The 16164-nt window shown below is 41.0% G+C and overlaps 1 protein-coding gene across 1 annotated transcript in view; it reads left to right on the forward strand.

The window, feature by feature from the left end:
• The window catches only part of LOC145406364 (organic cation transporter protein-like), a 230470-nt gene that overhangs the window by 154021 nt on the left and 60285 nt on the right, over positions 1 to 16164 (forward strand). The gene's annotated exons all lie outside the window — the stretch shown is intronic.

Here is a 16164-nt window from a genome sequence, read left to right on the forward strand (position 1 = left end):
TATATATATATATATATATATATATACACCGGTATATATTGCCAGACGCCTCAATCCCGTTCCGGGTGGCCACAAACAAATCGCGTCCATGTCGCCCTGTCCCTCGCCATTTCACTGCCCTGCTCCCAACTCACACCCCTCTCTCTCATATACCTCTCCACCCCATCCCTCCATCTCATCCTCGGCCCCCCCCCCTCCCTCTCCCCCCCTCCATCTCACTCGCATATACTCTCTTCGTCAGTCTTTCACCCTCCATCCTTCCCATATGGCCAAACCACCCCAGTGTATTCTTCCAAACGCTTCCTATCACATCCGCATCGACACCACAACGCTCCTTTATATCCTCATTTGTCAGCCTGTCTCTCCATGTGACTCCACAGGCTCCTCTTAAATAACTCGTTTCCAATGCTCTCACTCTTGACTTGTGTCCTTCCAACAAAGTCTAAGCTTCATTTTCATACGTTAGAGTTGGTATCACAATACTGTCATGCAGTAACTTTTTCACTTCCATGCTCACTTCCCTGTTTCTTATCACTGCTTTCAAGGAACCAGCAACCTTTCTCCCCTGCTGTACCCTTTCAAGCACTTCACCCTCCAAACCTCCATCCTTACTCATCACACTACCCAAGTACTTTAACGTACTCACATTTTCCAGTTCCTCATCATCCAACCTCGGTGTACATTCACTGACTTCACCTCTCTCAAAGACCATCACTTTACTCTTCCCTACATTCACCTTTAGATTCCGTTTCTTACACACTCTCCCAAACTCATCCACCGAGCCCTGCAGCTCCCCTTCGTCTTCATTCAACAACACAATATCATCTGCAACAACAGTACAGGGAGTTTCCAAACACTATCCTCTCTCACCAGGGCCACTCCAACATCCACTACCCTACCTTGTACCTCTTTTATTACCCCATCCATGTGCAGATTGAACAACCATGGACACATGACACATCCCTGTTTCAACGCAACCTTCAAAGAGAAAAATTCACTCAGATCACCATCCACACTCACTGCAGCTTTAGCACCATCATACATACTGTTCACAGCATTCAACAACTTCCCATCTACTCCATATATTCTTAATATTTTCCACAATCCTTGTCTATCCACCCTGTCATATGCTTTCTCCAAATCCATGAAAGCCGCATACAACTTCTTTCCCTTCTCTAGAAACTTTTCCACTAAAGATCTAAGAATGAATATCTGATCTACACAACCTCTTCCCTTCCTAAAGCCTCCCTGTTCTTCTCCAACTAATTCCTCTGTTCTTTCTCTAACTCTGTCAATAAGTATCCTACCATACACTTTTCCTATTATACTAAGAAGACAAATGCCCCTATGATTACCACACACCTCTGTTTCCCCTTTCCTTTGTCCAAGGGAATACTTATACCTGACTTCCAATCCTCCGGGACCCTACCTTCCTCCCAGGCCAATCTGCACATCTTCCACATCCATTCTACTACTATCTCTCCGCCATGCTTCAGCATTTCACCACACACTCCATCAATATAGATACGCATATATATATATATATATATATATATATATATATATATATATATATATATATATATATACAGTATCTATCTATCTATCTATCTATCTGTCTATATATAGTATCTATCTATCTATCTATCTATCTATCTATCTATCTATCTATCTATATATATATATATATATATATATATATATATATATATATATATATATATATATATATGACGGAGTAATACAAAAGGGGTGAAGAATTGTTAAAATCTTGAGCCTGATAAACGCGAGGGCGCCTTTTTATATTTCGGTTTTGTCGTCCATGGATGATTGTTATTTTGTCGTGTGAATCACAGTAACTAATGTGGTTAGCGAAGTTATGCTAAACGACTCTTGTAAAACAAACAAACAAAATAAAGTAATCTTTTCTGAGCTGAATTTCCTCAGTAACAAGAATTAAACAAAAAATGTATTCTCGGGCTGAAGGAGATAATCTGAACCATTTACGATTTATTTGCTAACTACTGAACGCCACTGCAATGACCATGCTTTATAAAATACCATACTGAAAAGTTGAGCTTGGTGTGTGTGTGTGTGTGTGTGTGTGTGTGTGTGTGTGTGTGTAATTACATAACCAAAGGTGGCCTACTAAGTAAGATATTGCTTCCACTGTAGTCTGTTTTCTTGTAGCGGAGATCCGTACCCCTTTCAGTTCAGTTAATAGCGGTCAGGTTTACTCAGGCTGGAGGTTAAGTTGACTGTTAACCATGGAAACCTATTCGTACCTCAGAGCTAAAGCTCAAAGAGTTCATGCAACGACAACTTAGTATTCAGGCTGTAGGAGTGACCTAAGGGTGTTAACACATTCATGCACGTGATCATCATCGTGATGGTCAAGCCTCTCACTCCGTCTTCCGCCCCAGCCACAGTTCCTGTAGTTGTTACTGCAGGTTCATCTGGACATTAACCCAGTGGACTGTAGGACATCGACCACTTCAACCGGTTGATTCTAGACGTCTTTTGTCAATGGTATGTTGAAGGATTGTCTGTATTTTGATATCGTGATGCATAAGGCGGGTAAGAATGTCGTAGGGATGGAGGGTGTACGAGTACTGCAGTTTGGTCATAGCTGGTTGTCTGTGATTTGTACTTTGTGTTGATACTGCAGTAGGGTTTTTTTGTGACCACATCGTAGTCTCGGTAGGCGTACTCGTATTTCTCTGGGCAGGGTAGTTCTTGAGAGGTGGATGTCTGGTCGTGATTTGTGCAACAGGAATTATGGTTTTGGATGACTGTTGTGACCTTATGTTTATGTACGTGTTTGTGAAGGTTAGTATTACGTGGAGGAAAAGGGATGTTACTGAAATACTCCGTGTAGTGTTGGGTAATTGTTTTTTTTTTTTTTTTTTTTTTTTTTTTTTTATGGTGGGGGGGGGGGTTGAGGCAACGTGAAAATACAAGGATAGGATGGGAAACTACTGAAACAGCAAACTGTATACCTCTCATATTCGTATGATCCTAGACTGGAAGAGGTTTTGTTTGTTGACGTAGTCAACTTGGACTTGTATTCTTAGCACATCCTGTTTTTATTCTTAAGGTTTTGATTTTCATTACAGCTGTTGTTCTAATAAACTGTTTGTTTTCAGGGATTCATTCTGTTGTCCGAAGATAGTGTCTGTGAGTATCTTTAGACCATCGAGTCTGCGAGACCCCTTTCCATTGATGTTATTTATTTACTGGAAAAAAGGATCGTGTGAGTTAAATTATGTCCTAGAATTTTATGGTCTATTTCCACAAGGAGTGGTTGGTTAAAGAGGGTGTGTTAGAGATTCATGTCTGTCATGAGAGAAGGAGATGGTTGGTTTGGTTACTAATTCAGTCATTCAGACTGAATTAACAAGTTCTCTAGTGACTGTAAATATAGTTAATCGTTTGATGAGTTTTGGGGTGTTTTGAAGCTATTGACAAGTCGTTTGCACAGATCACTGTTACAAAAGGCAAAGAGATGGACAGATAGTGGCAGGATAGATTAAAATGAAAAAAGTGAAGGAACTGAGCCCACTGAGACCCTACTAAATGGTAATATGATTATAGAACTATGTTTTAAGTTGAGTACGTGGGTTTATCTGCCTGAGACGAGGTTGACTAGCCATTTCCTCCCCACCATGTTTATGACTAAGATTTTATTTACCAGAGTGTGCGTTGCTACTGTCCCAGAATAATTGTTTATGGCTATTGCTACTAATGTGTTTATTAACCCCTTTGCAGCTGGCATACTGGATCAGATACAACCTCCAGATCTGAAAATATGAACGTCTTTAGAAATTAATGAACCTCTTCCCCCCATACTATGATAGGAAATGTTGTCCTCAGTAAGAAATATTCCCATTTTGTGTGTCTGTTCCCTCACTGGGCACCGCTATGGGCAGTTATAATTTTCCATTACTGCTGCAAACAGACATGTATACACGTCGGCATGCATGCATGAGTGTATAATTATCGCCCTCCTTATACAGCAATAATGATTTTCCTCGCCTCTGTGTGTGTGTGTGTGTGTGTGTGTGTGTGTGTGTGTGTGTGTGTGTGTGTGTGTGTGTGTGTGTGTTTATGCGAGGAAGAAGGAACCAAAGGCCTCGGGCCTGCAATTATTGTCCCTTCCAAGAGAAAAACAAAATACAAGAGAGAGGCCATAATAGCTCATGAATGGCTTGAACTATCAGCATGAAACCTTCAGGGTATCAAGATATGACCAAAATCTTGGACTAGTTCGAAAATGAGCACTCGGGGTCAAGATCAAGGTCACTAAAATGACTGCCAAAGGTTAATTTGTTTTTATCGCCCACATTTAGCACCATCATATCTCATGAATGGCTTGAGTTTTATCAACATGAAAACTTTAGCGTATCAAGATATGGCCAAAATCTTGGACTTAGCCAGCAGCACGTTGTGGCAGGCGACTAGCGTTCGGCTCTCGATGTTTTTCCTTCTATTTACTGTATGTATGCACTTATGTAAGTATATTTGTATGTACTGTGCAGTCGTGGTCGTAAATAATCGCCTATCCTCCTGTACTCCGTGCCTCAGGCTGGCTGCTTTATGCGTGGCAAGTCACAGTGGAGAAAGAGGGGCTGAGAGGGGGGCCAGAGAGAGAAGGGAAGGTGGGTGGGGGGAAAAGCGATGGTGTTGGGGTGGGGTGAGGGAGGGGAAGGAGGGAAGGTAGGTTAGTTAGAATGAAATGTGTACTGGTGGTCACATTATTTGTCTATTTTTTTCATTCGAGGCATGATATAAAGGAGTTAATATTTGGTAGATAATGCTGCATTACACCTTGTATAACGGCGTCAGATAACAAGCTACACATAGGTGGAGATATCAAGGGCTGGCTCGTGACAGATATATCCTGACGTGATAGATCAAACATTAGTGCTGAGCCAGAAATTTCTAGCACAACACACTATTGCCTTGTCCACCAGTTTGTAACTCGCTGTTTTTTGTCGGAGGAAAATATCATTTCGAGGTGATGAGAGGGTGTTGGGGTTGTTGGACGGCCATTCGAACCTATACCGGCATGGAGTCCAAGCAACAAATTATGAGAAATATCGTTATTACATCCACCCATATGCACAGGCATCAGATTTATTTACCTTTTGTGCAGAACTTTTTAAAATAGCCTTTTCAAATAGAGATGCCATTACATAGATGAAATGATGATGACTGTATTGAGAGAGAATATAGCGAGAGGATGATCATATTTACTTTGGACAAAGCCATATCAAAGACTGCAAATGATATTTAGTTAACAAATTAAATACGTGTAACGGTTTATCACACAAACATCCCTGAAGTCGAAGCCATCTTCATTCCATTCTGCATGCGTAGTCAAAATACGCGGATAAATGCAAATATCTGGCTCCTAACTTGTGTTTGATATGTCATGGCAGCATATTTCTCTCACGAGCAAGCCCTTGAGCTTGTTGTCTGACGTCACTATACAAGGTGTAATGCAACATTATCTACAGAATATTAACTCCTTTAAATCATGCCGCTTTTGTTATTTCCACAGATTCACTTAGTGCACTACATGGTATTCGGTCTATCCCGGCCAGTAACCCGCTAGTGTTGGAGATACAGGAATGGTTGTTCCGTATTGCTACCAGATTGAAGTCTGTCTCTTTCTGTTGGGTCCCAGGCCATGTTGGGATGCCGCGTAATGACAGTGTTGACTGCCTGACACGTACAGCTGTCACCTCTCGCTCAGTCATACCTCGTCCTGTCCCAGCAACTGATTATTTCCCGATTGTTACCCGTCTCCTTGGCCAGCGGTGGCAGTCGGAATGGACGTCTACAACTGAAAACAAATTCCGCTCCATCACACATATTCTCATTCCTTGGCAGTCGTCCTCCCATAGCAACAGGCGTTGGGAAACACCCCTAGCCCGTCTGTGCCTTGGCCACACGTGGATCACACATGGCTTTCTAATGTCAGGAGGCACTCCTCCAATCTGTCAATGTTGCCAGGTTCCAATCACGATCCATCATCTTTTGCTTGATTGCCCTCGGTTCCTCGCCGTGCGCAGATGGACTCTCCCGTTCCTTTACACCCTTGGACGTCCCCCTACCTTAGCCGATCTTCTTGTGTTTTCCATTACACACTTCACGCGCTTCCTATCTCAAACCCCTATTTTGCCTTCCCTCCTTCCCCTCTACCTTTATTCCACCATAGCATACCCGTCGTTTTTTATGCAGCGGTTTTAGTGCCAAATAGTCCTTCTGGGCTTGGTGCTAGTCCTTATTAATCAAATAAATCATGCCATGAATGAAAGAAAATAGACAAATATTATGGCCACCACTTCTCATTTTATTCTCTCTCGCCTACCTACCCTCCCTCCCCTCCTTCACCCCACCCCCACACCATCACTCGTCCCTCCATTCACCTTCCCATGTCTCTGTCCCCTCCCTCTAAGCTTCATTTGCTCCACTGTGACTTGCCACGCATAAAGGAGCCAGTCTGAAGCACAAGGTACCGGAGGATAGGTGATTATTTATGACCACGACTGTACATATGTATACGTGAATGTATGTATGTATGCATGTATGTGTATGTATGTAAGTATGCATGTGTATTTGACAGCATGTAATGTATGTATGTCGGCAGGCATGACGGTCGGCTGGTATGTAGGATACTTACGTATGCATAAATATATGTATGCATGTATGTGTATGTATGTAAGTATGCCTGTGTATTTGACAGCATGTAATGTATGTATGTCGGCAGGCATGAAGCTCGGCTGGTATGTAGGATACATACGTTTGCATAAATATATGTATGTATGCACGTGAATGTGACCCTGTATGCATGTATGTATGTAGGTAGGTAGGTAGGTGGGTAAGTCAGTAGGTATGTAAGGACATATATACGGGTATGTGTGTATGTATGTACACCCAAGGACATATGAACCTGCTACACGTCAAGTGGCTGGTTGGCGATATCTGGTAATCTGCCGCTGCAAAGCGTGGAATTTTATGAATTAACTTCGTCACTTGTTAGGGAGATCCTGTTTGGCTGCTGTATTTTATGGTGTATTTATTTTGGAAGTAAGCAATAATCGTCGATGAATATGTATGCACATTAGTGTTATATAAATATTCGTACTAGTGTTCCTCACAAGCTTTTTTTTTTTTTTTTTTTAGGTGTACTAGAATTATTTTAGAATGAAAACATACAAGATTTGGAAGTCTCTTACTCGCAAGCTTACCAAACGATATGATAAGACCAACATGAATATACTATTTGGTCACTGAAATTCAAGAGGTCTTAATGAAAATGTCCATCACAATATGTAGATTTATACATTCTTATTGTTAAAGCAACCGTGGCCATAATATAATGAAATTAAACAGTGACACCGGTTTACCATCCTTCTTTGCCACCTTCACCACAGCAGGTACTGGTAGGAGGCCAGACGAGTCAGGGTGACCAACTGTTCCATCCCATAATACCTACTGTATACATACGATACACTTCTATAATAAAACTAAATTCATTACTTAGCGACCTCATTATATATCCCATAATAAAATGAATGTTAAGGTGAGGTGTAAGGCTAGCAGATCAAACCCTGCTTGAGCCCTCTATAAAAGTGATACATCTCCATGCTATGTTATTATTATAGCCTGTTTGATATGCAACAGGGAATATTTGGTGGAAAATAATATAAACGATGCTCCAAATGATAAAAAATAAGCCCTAATTTTACTGACACGTGTCGGAAGAAAGCTATATAGAGACAAAACTTAAGTGATTGTTTTATCAACTTGCCACCCCTCACCTTAAAACTTGTCCCACTAAAATAAATTCGAGGTATGATTCCCACGCATGAGGTTAATGATATCTTTAGCTACTGGTGAACATGGAGGAATTCTTAACAACAAACAAAATGAAATATAAATGACCATCATCCTTGCCTCGATACAAGGATCAAACCATGATGTTTTTCATATAATTATTTATGGATTAATAAGCTATCTATCATGGGTTTATAGCAGGAGTTAGTGGTGAGAGACTGTGAGGCAGAGTTTCCAAAAGTCGTAGTGGTGGGAGGTGAAAGGAACGGTAACCATGACAGAAGATCCCAGTGGGGAATGTGGGACAGAAGGCTGATACAATGCGAGTAGTGTGAGTGAGTATAAGATGCTTTGAAATCGCAGTTGCTACGGTGTGTTTCAGTTGTGGGAAATGCAAATGGTAATGAAAACATTTTGTTCCTTGGTGTTTTCCAGCTTTCTGATCCATGCAGAAAGAACGAACATGCAAACCAGTTAGGAAATATTTATGGCCATATAGATACTACAAAAACGTGTGGCACCTCGAACACAGAGGACGGGACAATCATAAAAGAATACAGAGGGAGGGAGGAAATTATTTACAACAGCAAATTGATAAGAGGGAAAATGTGAGGTGTTAATCCGGATGTCTGATAGCTAGGCAATTTGCGTTATTGATGATGATTCTGATGCTTTATAAATATGAATGAAAGTAATATCAATGGATATGGTAATTTTGTTCTCCAATAGCTAAAGATATCATGAACTCCAGGCATGGGAATCATATCTCGAATTAATTTAGTGGGACAGGTTTAAGGCGAAGGGTTGCAGGTTGATAAAACAATCACTTTAGTTTTGTCTGAACATAGCGTTCATCCGACACATGTCAGTAAAATTTGTGTTTATATTATGTTTGGAGAATCATTGATATTACTTTCCACCAAATATTCCCTGTTGCATATCAAACAGGCTATATTAGTAACATTACATGGAGATGTATATATCACTTTCTAAGGGGGCTCAAGCAGAGTTTGATCTGCTAGCCTTACAACTCACAGTAACATTCTGTGTATTATGGTAGACATAATGAGGTCGCTAATTAGTAAATTTATTTTTAATATAGATGGATATCGGGTGTCAACGTGATATGAGATGGAACAATTGGCTACCCTGACTCATCTGGCCTCGTACCTGCTGTGGTGAAGGTGGCAAAGTAGGATGGTAAACAGTTGTCACTGTTTAATTTCAGGTAGTTACCTTCAATATATTATGGCAGCCGTTACTTTATCAATATTTTAATCTACATATAGTGAAGGACATTTCATGAAGACCTCTTGAATTCCCATGATCTAATATTATATTCATTTTGGTAAGCCTGCGAGTAAGATAATTCCAAACCTAGTATGTTTTATTGCTAATAAAAATCCATCATGCATTTAAGAAAAAAAGCTTGTGAGGAAGACTTGTACAAAAATTTATTTAACATTAATGTGCATACATATTTGTCGAAGAAACTGATTGTTTCCATGAAAATTACACCATAAAATACAGCAGCTAACCAGGATTGCCCTAACAAGTGACGAAGTTCATTCACAGAATTCTACGCTTTACTACCGCAGATTACCAGATATCGCCAACCAGCCACTTGACGCGTAACAGCTTCCTATGTCCGTGGGTGTACAATCACTCAAGAAGTGATACCTCGTTAGCCATCCCCTCCGTGTTTCGTCTGGTAACACAGTACCTTTACAACTTCAGGTCATTTGAGTTGGGCTTTGAGATAATATGCCTTAATGAACCCCGATTCGAATTTAGTATCACTTCGTTATGAACTAATGTAGCTATGCCGTGTGCGAAAATGCTCTTCAAAACACTGCATTGTATATTAAACAATCGCATCACAGTGCAAGCGGCAAAGCCTCTGACCTCAGTGGATAATCAAATGTTGAACACTTTCATAATGTAGCACCTATCATTAACATTAAAACATGATGAGTGGATGCACAAAAACAATTACTATGTCGTATCTGCCAATGATTTCCAGCACTTCCTCACACAGTTCAAAGCATTCCGTTGAAGTGATTATTTTATCTCACCCCAGAGCCTAACCTATTAAGTAACCTATAAAAATTTAATTTCACATTACCTACTGGGAGTTGGTATGTCGTTACACGTCCCGGAAATGCCAATAATTAATCTTGTAATTTCCCCGCCAATTATAAACATCTTGAGGATAAAAAAAAAAAAAAAATGTAATTCACATGAGGCTGCTTAATTTGAATGGCCGCATGTCTTCATCATGTGTAGTTTCTAGGTAGGCCACAACACTATGGTGAAATAGAGACAACTCTTTCACATTATTATGATCTCATTGTTTTGACGAAGTTTCTGAAATAACTGTGATCTCGATGACCTCGTCGGAAAATATTTTCTTTTATACATAACCTACATCCGATTTTATGATGTATTACTGTGCTTGGATAAAATGTATTACCGTGGGAGTGATACTGTTATAACCAAACAGCGGTTTACTGCTAAAATAAAGATAAAAGTTATACTTTCATTAGGCTAAGAGTTCCAGATCACTTCTGTATGAATACTGCATAAAATTCATCAAGACAATTTCACAGTTTATGACTTACTGCATTATCGTTCGTTTATTGATTTTTTTTCCTTACGTTTATGGTTACTTATTTCATGTTTCACCAGAAAAATAATGTAACATTGAAATGAGTAACTATATCAGTGTTACGTTTTTGTGCATTATGTCTTAGATATTGCATCCTCTGAATATATTACACGAAATTTTAGCATTTCACTGTTGGCGCCATAATAATCATGCAGCACAAGAAGAATTTTGTCTTAGGTAGGTAACGTATCACTGTCCGAGTTGAATTCTAATGTAAATACTCTCTTTATCGTCTCAATCCCCGAATTTAATAGATTATGCATGTCCTTGACAATATACTGTAATATGGAGATAAGATTACTGAATTCGGAGTTTGAAATCTCCGTTGTGGAATGTAATCCCACAGCTTGAAGCTCAGTAGCTGAGTTTATCTTCTCAGATTAGTATCCATATCAATAATTTCTCCTCTGCTGCTTGCCACACAGCTGTGAAAGAGGGGATGTGTCAGTGCCAAAGTAAACGCTAGCTTGTTCACATCTCTACAACATATGCGTGGGTGTAGGGGATGTCACTCCTAGTGCGAAAGCCAGCTTGGCCACATCTCCACCACACATGCGTGATTTGAGGAAAAGTGTCACTGCCAAAGCGGACGCTTACCTGGCCTGATCTCCACAACATATGCGTTGGTTGAGAGGATGTCTCACAGCCAGAACGACAGCTAGCTTGGTCACATCTCTATCACATATGCATGGGTGAAGGGACGTGTCTGTGCTACATCACATGTGAATCTGACCAAATCTCTGCCACATATGCATAGGTGACGGAAAATGATAGTGCCTGATTACTTCTTTACCTGGTCACATCTCTGTCACATACAGGTTCACGGATTACCGTAGTAGTGCACATACGAATTTCAGAAGGCTTAAGCTCAAAAGGACGGAGGACATATTCGTGTACTGGTTCAGTTTGCCCCATGCCCTACTTTTGGCGACAATAGACCCAGTAGGTTTCCCGCGAGTGCGCGTTTACGCACGCACGCACACACACACACACACACACACACACACACACACACACACACACACACACACACACACACACGCAACAGGCACGGACTCTGAGTAGGTAAGGGCGTGAGGGGCGTATGGCCACAAATTTTCGCCAGACCAATAAATATTCATAATAAAAGAACTGTGACAACAAAATATAAGTATTAACCATCGTACACAAATGCTTTCAAGGAATTATTTTGATGAAAAGAGGGATTTGGTGATAAACTGAGGATGGTTTGACAAGGGGTTATCAGGAATTCATACTTGTAAATCCACAAAGAATCATGCCACAGTTTTTCAGAGCCTTGCATCCAGCACTGAGCAACCCCCTTCCACATCCACTCGCCCCCTTTACGACACCCAGACATAGGCATCCCTCCCCCCTCCCCCCCACACACGCAGTATCCACGCATATGTTTCTTTGCGGCAATATGATGTTCTTCACTGCTGCTCAGTTTTCGCTGCTTTCTGCATCTAGAATCCCTGACTCTGATCGGTGCAAGTTGGACCCATTTGTTCTTTGCGCAGGTATTAAGTCTTCACACCCTTTAGTACGATGATGTCTAATTATTTATTTGCTCGTTATTAGTACGGTTATACTTGATGGACTTATTAATGGGGTTTTGGATAACAGTACTGAGTAAATCCTGCCATCTTGAGGTCACTGGTAACTTATACAAAATTGCCTGGTGGTAGTCTGATAAATATTATCACGTAATCATGATGAATGAGACACTGTTGTTTTCTGGAACGTTTATGCCAAAAGTATGATGCTGGATGTCAGTTATTGCAACCACTGTCTTAGTATATGGTGGTCTCTGGGGATTGAGCCCATGACCTGCTCTTTGTATAGTTATTATTATATTAAAAACCACAATCATTGACACTTCTGGTCGTCAGTAAAATAAGTAGTGCCCTTAACTTCCCATCTACCAATCGAATCGTAGCACTTGTGGTAACGATTTATCGTACTATATAACGAAAAATAAGTGCACGTTTATTTTTTATTTTTTCAAATTATTCCGACTCAGTAATGACGGAAGGTTGCCTTGTTAGACTTTTCTAATATATTTGTGTTACCATCAAATATAATGAGAAGACTCTCTGGCTTTGGTGCATATAATACGCCGAGAAAACCTCCCTGTCAGCCCCTAACTGCTACTCTTAGGCTATTTTGTTTAGATTAGGGGAAAAGTTTCCTGTTACAAGATGTTTTCCCTCAGCCTGACAGAACCAAATATAATTCATGGTAATGAACGAGGTAATATAAAATAATTTTCTTTTTAACAGAAATGGTGGTGAACCAGGTATTAGGCCTATTTTCTGATAATTAATATTTTTAACTGTTTGGACAAAACCGCAACAATGAAAATGTAAACACCTACGTATATCCATTGTCAAGTGCCAACTGGGATTGATAGGAGGTTTTCTCGGCGTATGACATGCACACAAGTCACAGAATCTTCTCATCATCATAATGGATGGTAGCACAATATGATAGAAAAATCTAACAAGGCAACCTTCCATCATCGTTGAGTAAACAATAATGTGCAGTATTGTTCGTGATATAGTAAGTCGTTACCACAAGTGCTACGATTTGACCGGTAGATGAGAAGTTATGGACACCACTTTACTGACGACCAGAAGTGTCAGTGCTTGAGGTGTTTAGTACAATAATAAATATAAAGAGAACAGGTCATGGGCTCAATACCTAGAGACCAACACATGGTAAGACAATGCTTGCCCTAACCGACATCTAACATCATACTTTTGACATAAACGTTCCATAAAAAAGTGTCCCCTTCACCATGATTACTTGAGAATACTAATCTGACAGCCACCCCGCAATCTTATGTAAATTACGAATGACCTCAAGATGGCAGGGGTTTATTCAATACCGTTATCAAAAACCCTGATAATAAGTCTACATAGTAAAACCGTAGTAATGATAAGCAAACAAAATAATTAGACGTCATCGTACTTGAGGGTGAGAAGTCTTAATACATGTACAAGGAATAAATGGGTCCAAACTCCACCAATCAATGGCTGGGATTTTATATGCAGAAAACAGCGAAAACTGGGTAGCAGTGAAGAGCATCATATTACCGCAAAGAAACATCTACCTATCTATCTATCTATTGCCAGACGCTTTAATCTCGTAAGGGGTGGCCACAAACAAATCGCCTCCATGTCGCCCTGTCCCCCACCATTTCACTACCCCTGCTCCCAGCTCACACACCCCTCTCTCATATACCTCTCCACCTCATCCCTCCATCTCATCCTTGGCCTCCCCCTCCCTCTCCCCCCTCCACCTTACTCACATACACTCTCCTCGTCAGACTCTCGCTCTCCATCCTCTACACATGGCCAGACCACCTCAGTGTGTTTCTCCTGACGCTGCCTAACTCTTTCACATCCACACCACAACGCTCCTTCACTTCCTCATTTGCCAGTCTGTCTCTCCACGTGACTCACATGCTCATCTCAAATATCTTATTTCCACTGCTCTCACTCTCCACTTGCGTCCCTTCAGCAAGGTCCAAGCTTCACTTCAATACGTGAGAGTTGGTATCACAATACTGTCATGGAGTAACTTTTTCATTCCATGCTCACTTCTCTGTTTCTCACCACTGCTTTCAATGAACCAGCAACCTTTCTTCCTGGTTGTATCTTTTCAAGCACTTCCCCCTCTAAACTTCCATCTTAACTCATCACACTACACAAGTACTTAAAAGCACTCACATTTTCCGTTTCCTCCTCATCCAACCTCTCTATACATTCAGTGACTTCATTACTTTCGAAGACCATAACTTTACTCTACCTTTCATTCACCTTTGGATTCCGTTTCTTACACACTCCCAAACTCATTCGCGGAGCCTTGCAACTCCCTTTCGTTATCACCTAACATCACTGTATCATCCGCAAACAACAGTACATGGAGTTTCCACACACTGCCCTTTCTCACTAGGGCAGCTCCAACGTCCAGTGCCCGACCTTGTTTCTCTTTTATAACTCCATCCATATACAGACTGAACAACCATGGAGACATGACACATCCCTGTTTCAATCCAACCTTCAAACAGAAAAATTCACTCAATTCACTGTCCACACACACTGCAGCTTTAGCGCCCTCATACATACGCTTCACGACATTCGTCAGCTTCCCATTTACTCCATATATTCGTAATACTTTCCACAATCCTTGTCTATCCACCCTGTTGTGTGCTTTTCCCAAATCCATGAAGACTATATACAACTTCTTTCCCTTCTCTAGAAATTTTTCCACTATAGACCTAAGAATGAATATCTTAGCTACACAACCCCTTCCCTTCCTAAAACCTCCCTGTTCTTCTGCAACTAATTCCTCTGTTATTTCCCTATGTCAATCAGTATTCCACCATATACTCTTCCTATTACACTAAGAAGACAAATGCCCCAATGATTACCACACACTTCTTTTTCCCTTTTTCCTTTGCACAGGAGATTAATTATACCTGACTTTTAATCCTCCAAAGAAACGTATGTGTGGATATTTTGTGTGTATGGGGGGGGGGGGCTATATTTGGGTGTCGGAGGGAGGTTAGTGGATGTGGAAGGGATTGGTCAGCGCTGGAGGCAGCTTATCATCGAAATTATTACATAAAGGCATTTATGTAAGATACTTAATACTTATATTTTCGTGTCATATTGCATTTATCATTAATATTCATTTGTCTGTCGAAAATACGAGGGCATACGCCCGCCACGCCCCTCCCTACCCAAAAGACTTGCATGATGTGTGTGTGTCTGTGTTTGTGCCTGGGTGGGTGCGCGAACTTGCATGCGTGTATGCATGCGTGCATGTGTATATGCATTTGTGCATGTGTGTGTATGCGTGTGCGAGTGCGTAAATGGGTGGGTACTGGGTCTATTGTCGCCAATAGTAAGACATGGGGCAAAGTGAACTAGTATATTAATTATGTTCTCCCTCCGTTTGAGGTTCAGCCTTCTGAAATTCGGATGTGCACTACTATGGTAATCCATGAACTTGTATGTGCCAGGGATGTGACCAGGTAAAGGAGTACTCAGGCACCATCATTTTCACTCATCTATGCATACGTGGCAGAGATTTGGTCAGATTAACATGTGATGCAGCACTGACACATCCCTTCACCCATGCTTTTGTGGTAGAGATGTGGCCAAACTAACCTCTCGTTCTGGCTGTGAGACATCCTCTCAACCAAAACATATGTTGTAGAGATGTGGCCAGGCTAGCTTTCACATTGGCACTGACACATCTCTTCAACCCACACACATGTGGCACAGACGTGGCCAGGCTACCTTTCGCACTGGCAGTGACACATCCCCTACACCCACGCATATGTTGTAAAAATGTGAACAAGATAGCGTTTACTTTGGCACTAACACATCCCCTCATTCACAGATATATGGTGGGCTATAGAGGAGATATCATTAATAAGGACACTAACGTGGGCAGGCAAACTCAGCTCTTGAGCTTCAAGCTTTGGAATCACAGTCCACAACGGAGATTGCAACCCCCGAACTCAGTGATCTTATCTCCACAGTTATCGAACATTAAAAGAACAGTATATCGTCAAGGACAAGCATAATCTATGAAATTCAGGGACTGAGATGATAAAGGGAATATTTGCATTAGAA

This window comes from Coenobita brevimanus, chromosome 8 (genome assembly GCF_032717465.1).
Source record: "Coenobita brevimanus isolate Jiangsu-jjx chromosome 8, ASM3271746v2, whole genome shotgun sequence".
Taxonomy (NCBI): domain Eukaryota; kingdom Metazoa; phylum Arthropoda; class Malacostraca; order Decapoda; family Coenobitidae; genus Coenobita; species Coenobita brevimanus.